This window comes from Thermobia domestica, chromosome 4, assembly GCF_964235325.1.
Source record: "Thermobia domestica chromosome 4, izTheDome1.hap1.1, whole genome shotgun sequence".
NCBI lineage: Eukaryota > Metazoa > Arthropoda > Insecta > Zygentoma > Lepismatidae > Thermobia > Thermobia domestica.
In genome coordinates this window covers 304179606-304191646 of record NC_137457.1, presented here as the reverse complement: position 1 = coordinate 304191646, position 12041 = coordinate 304179606, and the positions used below count along the sequence as shown (strand labels likewise).

Genomic DNA, 12041 nt, shown 5'->3' with positions numbered 1-12041 from the left:
AGTAATAAACTAGGTGCATGCTCTACTCAAGTAAATCCTCTTTAGGGGCTCTTCACATACAGTTTGGCCATTTACTACCATAGGGCCTTTCACAACACCGTGCTCGTGGGTTTTCTCGGGGTACTCCCACTTTCTTCATTCCACTATTCCACTCATTTCTAATCATCACTGTCTTCTTTAGCCTAACCGGCATAACCATGGGACGTAAAACTTGAATGATTTAATTTAATTCTTCCCCAAAGCCAGTTTTATGCAAATTGCACAGTATGCGTTAAAATAGTGAATTCTCCTTGGTAATACAGTAGGATCATCTACTGAAAGCAACTTTGACATTGACACATTACATAATACCAGAAATGAAAGTCACCATTTCGATAATAAATTATTTCCTTATTAATATTATACTAAACAAATAACAAGTACTTCCATTGTGCAGCCATTACATTACACAGTCACAATTTTTCGACATTGTGCTATCTTTTGACATCACGCGAAACAAACCTTGAAAAATAAAACAGTAAAGGGGTATTTTTATTATGATGAAATTAAATTTAGTGTTTTTTATGAGTACTGTATATATATTACGAAAAGATAATATACAATATTATTGTTTCTGGATGGCGCTTATAACGTACACAAATTTAATTAAATTAATACATAATAGAACAACAATAGAATAGTAATTAAAATAAATAATCTAATTAGAACATAAACCAGTAGCTAATTACCTTTGTTTTTGTTGAACTTACATGTCAATATATGGCTTCCGCCCGGAATAAATTTAATTAGTTATATGAATTATTGTTTGATTGAGATTTATAAGAAAATAACATACAACTTTTCAAGTTAATAGTAATAATTACATTCTGAATTTTCTAGTAGGACATATTGTACAAACTTAATTGTTAGCTTTATGCTTCTTTGAATTGAAAATGGAAAAAGAAAATTCTAGCACTAATTCTCAGTGGGGATTCTAGCCCGGGGCCGTGGCATAAGCTCGCAGTTTTTTGAGTAACAAAAATAATTGAAACTATTTTATTTATACATTTTTGAAAATTTAAAGTAAACTCATGATAAACCTATCATAAGTCTGGGTTCTGGCTGGTCCCCCAGTTTTTACCTTGTAGATCCGCCACTGTTAGTTCATTTATTTTTGTCACTAAAAGTACACTGAATCGTATTTTTTTTTTAAAGAAAGAAATCCGGTGGATAACAATCAGGGGCGTCATTTAGGGAAGACAAATTGCAATAGCCTGTAAGTTTCATATACCGGGTGTATGGGTAAAGAGAGAGGTTTCACATTAAAATCCATTGGAAATAGGTAATCTTCAATGTAAAATGTTAGCATTTTTCCAATCGCACCAGCCTTTTGGGTCCCACAGTGGTACGACGATCTATGTTCAATGGTAAAAAACAGTGTTGCCAGTGCTGTAGATTGTTTCTTTGGACCCTCACCATACGAACAATACAATATTTGTTGAGAAACGTATCCGAGCTGTTCTAGATTTCTTCACGCAACAAAGTGCGTTCACCGTGTCACAGTTTGAGAAACACTACTATAAGGCATAATCAAGGAACTTTTATAAGTGTAAATATTTTATTTCAATAGTTACGTAAAATGTAGCAACCAGTGATTGACATTTGACAAAATTCTCTTCCACTTTTTACAGAAAAGTAAAGTGAAAGATAGCCTCAAGAAGGAAAGAAAAAATAGACATGCTTTCTAAAGAAATACAAGATGGAGGTACCAAAAGAAAAGAGGAACTCAGAGAACGAACAAGAGATGACGACGTAACTAACAGGAAAGAATGATAGGAAATGCCTTCGAAATGTTTTGAGCAGTTGCTGGAAGATCAGGGTGTGGGGGTGGAGACAACAGGACAACGAGACTTTTTTTTTGGTAGACGATGAGTCACCTAAATAAACATTTACTGGAGGAAATTCCAATTTTTTTTTTTATTGTCAAGCGTCAAAGAATGGTAAAAAAAAAAAAAGTTTAATTGAACATTTAAAAGGTACACTTAGGATCAAAAGTATATTGAACATTTTGGAGGTACACTTAGGATCTAAAGTACATTGAACATTTAAGAGGTACACTTAGGAAAAGAAGTACACTCATGTCCAAAATAATTGTCGCATATCTATAAATGCCTTCTTGTAAGAATATAACTTAATAATGATTTTGTAGGATACTTTTAATACTGAAACTATGTGTATAATCGGGATATGTATATTTGTGGTAAATTTCATAGGAAAATCATTATAAATATGAAAATTAGAATGAGTAAAATAAAATGTTGCTAAGTGGACAGGCAGGCACGTAGCCAGGATTTCATAATAGGGGGGGGGGTCCGTGACGAAATATTGCGGTTATTACACCACGGGCACGATCATTCTAAACTAGTTTACTGGAAACATATATTTGTTCGTTTAGCCAGGATTTCGTGATGGAGGGGGGGAGCATGACATGAAATTACTCTCGTTACACACCAGGGACTCGATCAATATAAACTATTTTATTGGCAACATACCCATATTGGTTTCTTAGGACAATAAAATAAGGATATGTTAGTAAGTATTTTAAAAACGAACTATGAAGATTCTCGAGTAAAAGAATGTAACAAAAAGTATTGAAAAAGATATAATATTCCGAGTTTCTGAAGTTTTTCTGAGAGTCTATCTGATCGAACCGATTTATCGATCGTCATTTGTAGTCCATAGGATTAGTATGGAGACAGGTTGAATTCGGAAGGCTCCATTACAATAATATCAATTTTCAACTTGACCCCCCCCCCTTAGTTTCCTCCACACAAACCTCCTCATAAGAGTAACTAAACGCTTGCTGTAACTTTATATTTTTAACACTGATTCTTCTTTTTCTCGTTTCTTTGTTTCATCCTTCCTTAATTGTTACATTTCTGGTTCCGAGGGGGGGGGATCCGCACCCCCCGGACCCACCCCTTGGCTACGTGCCTTTGACAGGAAAGTTTTATTTTCGTTTTATTGTTCGTATTTACTGCTCTTTTGACATGAAATTTTCCACATAGAAGTCTTTGCCGATTATATACATACTAACATTATTAGAAATACCAGGCAAATTCGTTATCAAATTATATTCCTACAACAATATATTTATAAACATGCGACAATAATTTTGAACATGAGTGTACATACCCACCACCATAGTATTTATTTCTTAGTAATTCCAGAACAGCAAATATATAGTTATGTTTTGTTTTTTCTAAACAGGACATCAACTATCAGGAAGCTTGAATAGGGAGCAATAGAATGTTGCTTTTTTTTCATACTTTAAGAGATCAGAAAACCTTATATCTGATAAGTATTCAGTTCTTATATAGAGTACATAAAAAAAAAAAAAAAACTGGCGCAACAGTTCTTAAGGGGACAGGGCTTACCAGACCGCTTGTGGCACTCATGCGTTTAAGGTGATGTGTGGTCAGTACATCGGCTCCTCTTGCCGTTAATGCAGGATTTCTAGACCGGAGTTTCTACTTCGTTGTTTCAAATGGCTCCCCAATTATCATCACAACGCTGGGTGGACGCCTCAATACGAACACTGTCTGGTGATTACGAATGGTCAGCAATCTTTGTTTGGATCGTACCAAGCACTGCTTGACTTCACTGATCACATGAAAAGCGAAATTTCAGTGCGGCTAAGTCATTGGGCAATTCTTGAATAGGCCTATCCCTAATTCTAATTTACATGTCCAGGTGCGGCTTTAAGATTTTAATTTTTGGGTAGGCCCTCTCCCACCCTTATGGATACATATATACATTTGTTTGATTAATGGCAGTAGAAACTTACTTTTACAGTAGTGTTTGATGCTATTTCTTAAATAATTATCTACTATTAATGTAAATAGTGGAAAATATATTTACTCTTTATTTTATCTTTTAGCGTTTATATATTTTTCAGAATTTTTGGGTAGGCCCATGCCTAACTGCTAAAGCCGCCACTGAACATGTCTGCAGTTTGCTTCCTAAATTTCCAGTTGTCACATACCTATATAAATCGCAGAGTAAATGAATTACCCACCTATAACCCTTCCTGAGGTTTTTTCCAGAATTTTTCGTTAGTTGTAGTTTATCAGAATATCGAATACCGAAATAAAAAATAAAATCAAAATATTTGGAAAATACCAAATATAAAAATTACCGAAATAAAGAAAAGTACTGAAATACCGAAAAAAATCTTGTGCATGGCGTCCCGGGTTCAGTTCGAATCCCGCTTTAAACCATAGGTCCACATGTCATTTAGTCTTGAAGGGGCGCTAAATTCTAATTCAACCAATAGAAAAAGAGTTTTGAAATATGATATATCGAAATTCGTAACAGTAATATGTTTTTGATATCCATATTTTAATGTTTGAAAAATATCGAACAATCGAAATATCGCACAGCCCTGTGTACGACATCTCTGGAAGTTAATGGAAATTTACGTTACATGAACAATCATCAATTAAAGTGGTAAATAATTTTCTTTTTCTTTTTTCTTTTCTTTTTTTTCTTTTTTCTTTTTTTTTTTTTTTTTTTTTTTTTTACAACAGCGTATCATGCTTCTTGGAAAGAAGAATCTTATTTTCCCACACCCTGTATTTACGTATGTATGTAAACAGGGTGTTTCAAAACAACCCCGACAACGTTTGGGATGTGATTCCTGACATCAAGATAAGACAAAATAGTATAGACGTGGGTGCACAAATGCTTCCTTTCGGAGTTATAGACCGCCGAAAACATGAAAAAAAAATGAACTTCACACTACCATAGCTCCAAAACTATGTGATCTACCGTAATCGGGTCAAGAGTTCACTTAGAATCTAATTTGTGCGCTATCCAAAAATACACATTTTGGAATTCTAAAGTACTCATTCAACAATTTTTATAAAGGGAGTTTGGTTAGGGGCATATAATTTGAAGTATTAACCAATTACCTATATAAAAATGTTGTGGAAGTACCGCAGGATTGGGAAACTTAAATATTTGTATAGGACAGATACTATTTCCTAAGTGATGTCTTGACCCGACTGCAGTAGGTCCATAGTTTTGCAGCTATATGGACCTTTAAATTTCATTTTTTCATGTTTTCGGGAGTCTATAACTCCGAAAGGAAGCATTTGTGCACGCACATTGGTCTATACTTTTTCTTCATCTTATCGTGGTGTCAGAAATCATCTCCCAAACGCTGTCGGAGTTGTTTTGAAACACCCTATATATATGTATCAAACTTTTTAATACCCTGTTAGGATCTTTTTCGACTTCAGCATGTGACACCTCTTTATTCATAGCCTTTCTTAGGAAAGAATTTTAAACTACATGCACCTTACGTTACTTGTCATGTCCTCAAACCCTTCATCACATTTTTTTTTTTTTTTTTGTACAGAGATAAAAACAAAGAAATTGGGGAAAGGAAGTTGTTTCAAACTTTCTTACAAGTTTTTCGAAATTAGGGCATTAAAGTGGGTGGGGTGGGGGAAGTCTGATGGTTATTTGCGGCGATGGAGGTTGATGGGGTTGAATAATACAGCAGCTACCATATTGATTTTTTTTTGTTCCTTTTCGAAGCTTCCCTCTTTCTCAGTCTCTTCTATCCATATTTCACTTTAGGTTTTTTTTTTTTAAAAAAAAAAAGGAAACCTTAATTGGTGTAGGTGGTGGTAGGCGAAGTCTTGAGAACAATAGTGCGCCTATGTAACCACACCCACTCCTCACGAAATGTTTGATCTCATGCTAGATTACAATATTTCATCATTGATACGTACATTGTGTGTGTTAACATTAATCTACAGCGCTCATCATGATGATAATAAACAGAATACTCTATAGTCATTATCTGGCTGCGGTCGTTTCTTCTGAAATCATTAGCGTCCAGAGAGTATTTTTGAGCCCTATATCTCTAATAGTGTTGGTCACGAGACGAGAAAATTTTCGAGTAAGCTCGAAAACGAGACGAGAAATATATGTACAAAATTTAGACAAAAAATGTATATTTTCAAATTTGAGACGAGACGAAAAGTATATTTTCAAATCTAACACGAGATAAGAAGTATATTTTCAAACTTGAGATGAGGCGAAAAGTATATTTTCAAATTTGAGACGATATAAGAAGTATATTTTCAAAGTTGATAGGAAATAAGAAGTATATTTTCAAATTTGACACGATATAAGAAGTATATTTTTAAACTTGAGATGAGGCGAAAAGTATATTTTCAAATTTGAGGCGAGATAAGAAGTATATTTTCAAATTTGAGACGAGATAAGTATATTTTCAAATTTGAGACGAGATAAGTATATTTTCAAATTTGAGACGAGGTGAGAAGTATATTTTTCAAAATTAAAACGAGACGAGAAGTATACTTTCAAATTTGAGACGAGACGAGAAGTATATTTTTAAATTTGAGACGAGACAAGAAGTACTTTCAAATTTGAGAAGAGATGAGAAGTATATTTTCAAAATTGAAACGAGACGAGAAATATAATTTTAAATTTGAGACGAGACGGGAAATATATTTTCAATTCTGAGACGAAACTAGAAGTATATTTTCAATTCTAGGACGAGACGAGAAGTATATTTTCAAATTTGAAACGAGGCGAGAAATATATTTTCAAAATTGAAACGAGACGAGAAGTATATTTTCAAAATTGAAACGAGACGAGAAGTATATTTTCAAATTTGAGACGAGACGAGAAGTATACTTTCAAATTTGAGACGAGACGAGAAATTTCTTGAGTCTCCTGCGGGATAGGTATACTTGTTCATCAATGTCTTAGATCTCAAACAATTTTTTATAATTCATATATAAAAGCTACAAACTGATAGAGTGATTGAAAAAACACAGTGGAGAGCATTTATCAGTTTAGAAATATGCAAGTGATTCCCCAATGTACTCCAATAATAAATGCTATCCCAATGTCGTTATACAGTGCGTCCCACTAGCTTTCGAACCCGAAAAAAAAAACGTTATAATTTCCGAACAAATATACATAGGAAAATGAAATTCACAATACACGTAACTTGTTTCATGCTGAATACATGACCGTCACAGCAGGTGCTGAAAGTATCCTCCCTGGACGTCAAGACATGTTTGTACACGGCGTTCCATATCGTGAAAAGTCCGATGTAGAGTCTCCGGTGTGATTTCATGAATCGCATTCTCAATGTTGTTTCGCAACTCTTGCAGTGATTGTGGGCTGTTTCTGTAGACACAACTTTAAGAAAACCCCATAAGAAGAAATCAGGTGGTGTCAAATCCGGGGATCTTGGCGGCCACAATCCTTTGGAGATTATCCTGTCACCAAAAAAGGACTCAATTTCTGCCATGGCCATGTTGGAAGTATAGCACGTTGCTCCGTCTTGTTGGAAATAACCGCGACGCAGTTCTTGATCGTCCAGCTGATTCACAAATTCACTAAACTTGTGTGTTCATTGTATCTTCAAGGAAGATGGGTCCAGTGATACACTGTTGGGAAATTGCACACCAAACTCCCACCTTCAAGGGATGAAGTGGAATCTCATGGTACACGTGCGGATTTTCGGCGGCCCACACCCGAGTATTCTGCGAGTTCACATAACCATTGAGATGGAACCAAGCTTCATCTGTGAATCAAGTTTAGTCTAGGATTCCTGGATTGTCATACAACAAAGCTTGCAACCAACGACAATACATCACGCGCTTTTTCCAATCTGTAGTCTTCAACTCCTGGACGACTGTAACGCGATATGGAAACAGCTTGGCTCTTTTGGCGGTTCTTTGCACAGTTGACTTTGACATCCCTACCTTTTGTGATAATCGACGCAGGCTCTTCTTAGGGGACTGCAAAAGACGTTGCCGTACATTCTGTACTGTCTCCTCGGACATCCGTGGACGCGCGCCTTCATGTTCCGTAAGCAACGTTCCTGTTGTTTCGAGCTTGTTCATCAAATGATGTATTGATGATTTCGATGGTCCTGTACGGCATCCAAATTCACGGCAAAATTCACGTTGAACGGTCTGATAGGATCCCGATATCCAATATTTTTTAACAATGAACACGCGTTCCTGTACGGTGTACAGAACCATCCTCGCGATGCAGCGACTCGAGTCACGTTAACGCACCCGCACCACGCCAAGCAGCACTTTCCCTGGCGCCACCTATCGTCTTTGTTTTAACGTGTGCGTTTCTGTTCAACCCTTTCTCGTGTTTAGCATGAAACAAGGTACGAGTATTGTGAATTTCATTTTCTTATGTACGTTTGTTCGGAAATTATAACGTTTTTTTCGGGTTTGAAAGCTAGTGGGACGCACTGTACATAGTTGTGTTTGTAAACGTTTCGTGACGCAAAATGATTCTGATAACTTCTATATGAAATTAACAAAAGAAAGATAGGGTAGGGGGCGCGGTGGCTCAGTGGTAGAGCGTTCACTTCCGGTGCTTGGGGTCCCTGGTTCGATCCCAGGTCGCGCCGTGTGGACCTTGTCGTGGACAAAGACCGTGCTCGTGGGTTTTCTCGAGGATCTCCCGTTTCCTCCCACTTTCTTCGTTCCACCATTTTCATTCATTTCTCATCATCATCGTCTCCTTTAGCCTAGCCGGCATAACCGTGGGACGTAAAACTTAAAGATTTCATTTCATTTCATTTTTTAAAGTCAGTACATAAAATCAGGGTTGATACAAAAGTTCTAAGCCTTCCTGTGAACCTAGCAGCAGAGAGCTTATGGAAGTTGATACTTTTCAACATAGTCTCCCGACAAGTCAACACATTTTGCCTAATCGATATTCAAGTTCGTTAATGCTGCTGAAAAAAAAAAATAATTTGTGGAAGGCGTGTAAAATTCCATCAACGGCATGTATGACGTCATCATCAGTGTCAAAATGAGTACCTTCCAACTTCTTTTCGAGCTTTGGAAATATATGAAAGTTAAAAAGTGCCAAATCAGGAGAATAAAGTGGGTGGGAGTCCACGAGACGAGATTTACTTGATTTAACAAAGATTTACTTTACGAGACGAGAAAACCTGATTTCTTGTTCACGTCTTGTCTTGTAGGTAACACGAGTCCATGACCTGTGCTACGGAAGTTGATGTGTCGTTTGTAGAGGTTGTGCTTCAAAATGTCGTGGTGTGTGAAGTTTATGAGTCAAAATGTGACAGGACTGAAAGGCCGTTACATAGCGTCAGATTGACTTGTGTTTAAGGGATTGTAACGTAGCGAGTAGTTTGAGGGAAACGAACCTATGGTGGCTTGTGATTAAGGTTTCGTAAGTGGGGAGTCTGATTGAAAGGTTATACGAGAGTCTTGAGTTTAAGGGATCATAAAGTGGCGCGCGAGTGAGGTTTCAAGTCCGTTTTTCAGCACTAAGGCCATATGAGACGGAATCGACAGGGGGCATACTGGCTCAGTGGTAAAGCGTTCACCTCTGGTGCATGGGGTCCTTGGTTCGATCCTAGCTCGCACCAAGTAGGCTCTGTGGTGGACGAACACCGTGCTCGTGGGTTTTCTTGAGGTTCCCCCATTTCCTCCCACTTTATTCAGTCCACCATTTCATTGATTTCTCTTTATCACCGTCTCATTTATCCGGCCGGCATAATATGTGACGTAAAATTTAAAGATTTCTTTCCACTTTTTTACTGTACGCATTCTCTGTAATTTGCACTTCGTTTTTTTTTTTTTTTTTTTTTTTTGGTCTCGACGAGAAACTAATTTTCAAGACAATAGTAAATGAATCAGCATTTTAAGAAATAAGTAAGGAGAATTTACAAGTGTTTATAATGATATAATTGTATTGCTTTTGACAAAGAATCTCTTCATAAAAGTGGATTTATAACGCGTGGAGCAAAGATGATTAAAAAAAACAGGTAATAATATACAGAAACGCTGTTTCTATTTCAAAATCTTTTTTGTTACATCAATACAAATCTTCTTTAGAAAAGAGAATCTTTAAATTTACTTATCTCCCCATGCATTTTCCTACTCTGAATGAATTTTTAGTTCCCACACCACATACACACAACTTCCGCCCTTATTTTTGTCCCCCCCCCTTCCTATCCTATCCCTTTCGCTTGAAATTTACCCTCATAATCCCCTCCCGAGATCACAGTGTAATAACCATCGTCCTACGACGAGTTAGTTGAAAACTACTTCGAGAAAAGAAAGAAAAAAAAAATAAAAAGGAAACATCAGCGCCGCCTGGTATTGGGTCGGAGAAACACGTGTGACAACCGCCGCTTTGCTATTGCTGCGATGCGAAGCGAAGTCCGGTTTCGAGATAGGTTGAACTTCAGTTGAGAGTGTTCAGTTCAGTTTACAAACGTATTTCTTGCGAGTAGCTTGTTACTGGCGGTTGTTGGAGTGCGTGTCAGGTGTTATTGTTGTGTATATCAATGAGAGTGCGATTCTGGATGTGTGCGCTAATATTATTAACTCGCGCGTGCGCGCAAATTTATTAAAAAAAAAAAAAAACGGCAATTCCTTGGGAAATAATTGATGTTTTGTTGTTAAAATAAGTGTGGTTACAGTGATTTTGTTTTTGGGGTGGCGGAAAAGGAGAGGGAAAAATTTGTGTTGTCAGCAATTTTTTTGTGAGTTTTGTGTGTTTTTATAGTGTGAATGTGTGACATAGGATTAGATCCGGCGCGACGCCGCCGTTTGACAACAATCCCGCCAAGTTCTCCATCGTTACCCTCATCAACGGTCGCTTGGAGACATAGTTGGCATTTTTCTCCGTACCTGTCCGAAATACCTGTGGGGTCTTTGTGTCACAGTCATTCTCTCAGCTGGGAAGCTCATAACACAAACTTGAGCGGGAGCACTTTGCTCTACACAAACGATAAGAAAGTTCTAAATGGCAAAAGGTAAGTACAAATTATTTATTCTATGCAGTGGCGTATTTAGGATTTTGTTATGCGGGTGGGGGGGGGGACCTGTGACTCAAGCACTTATATTTTTCCTTTTGGATGCCGACAAATTTTAATGAAGTTCATTTTCCTTCGTGGGCGCCCTAATATATACGTAATATAGCAAACCACGTATATTAAATATCAAAAATACCAGAGAAGTAATATGGCAACCATAGAGATGTCCACCCCCACCCCCACAGAAAATTTTCTTCGAGCGCTCCTATTTTCCTTCCTTTAATAATGACATTTCCAGGTATGAGGAATGAAAACATTGTGTGAGACTCGGGAGGAGGCAGGGGTGGATGCAGGGGGGGCGGCGATCGGGGCGATCGCCCTCCCCAGGAGAAGAAACTTTCTTATTTTATATATATATAAATAAAACCCATCCCAAAGTTTGGAGCCCTTAAAAGTAGCAGTATGACAACCCACCGCCCCCCCAGAAGTCGGTCCTGGATCCGCCCCTGGGAGGGGGGCAGAAATAACTAAAAGGTAAGATAATACCTAATGCTTGGGGGGTGGAGGTATGAAATTCGGTGGCGCACATTTTTAGAAAAATAAGTAACCTATCGTATAAAATTAAATAGAGATCCCGCGATTAGGAAAAGAAGGCGAAATTTTAATGAAATAATCCAAGAATAAAATATTTATGAACAATAGAAGGAAATAAAGTAACAACTAATAAAAAGAAATAGAAGATTAGAATGGACGAAAGATTAAAAAAAAAAAAAAAAAAAAAACGCAATTCTTACATGGTATGAAATTTGACAAATACAGCATTATTTCTGAATAAAGTATAAAAAAATGTAAAGTTAATAATATTCTTAGAAATAGTAAAAACTGTTACTGTTGTATTTTGAATGCGAAAAACTAACACATTTATTTCGGGGGGGGGGGGAGCTTGAGCCCGATAGCCCCTGCAAATACGCGACTGATTCTATTAAAGGAAGTAATTGAGCACATTTAGTGCAACAATCAGTACCAGCAACTGTGTAATTTCTGTTTGTTTCAGGGGTGGGGGGCAAGACTCTCTATGTAAGAAAATTTTCAGGTTTTTGGTACATTGTTATCCTGTTGGTTAAAATGTATTATGAACCTCAAACTCACAAGGGGAACAATTTCCTCCCTGGAGGTCGTGGGCGCCTGAAGG

At 37.1% G+C, this 12041-nt stretch overlaps 1 protein-coding gene and 1 non-coding gene across 4 annotated transcripts in view; both read left to right on the top strand.

Annotated features, from left to right (window-relative positions):
- The window catches only part of RhoGEF3 (Rho guanine nucleotide exchange factor 3), a 920825-nt gene that overhangs the window by 513773 nt on the left and 395011 nt on the right, over nucleotides 1-12041 (top strand). The window lies entirely within an intron of this gene.
- On the top strand, nucleotides 8393-8464 carry TRNAR-CCG (transfer RNA arginine (anticodon CCG)). The gene has a single exon. It is a non-coding gene; the product is annotated as a tRNA-Arg (tRNA).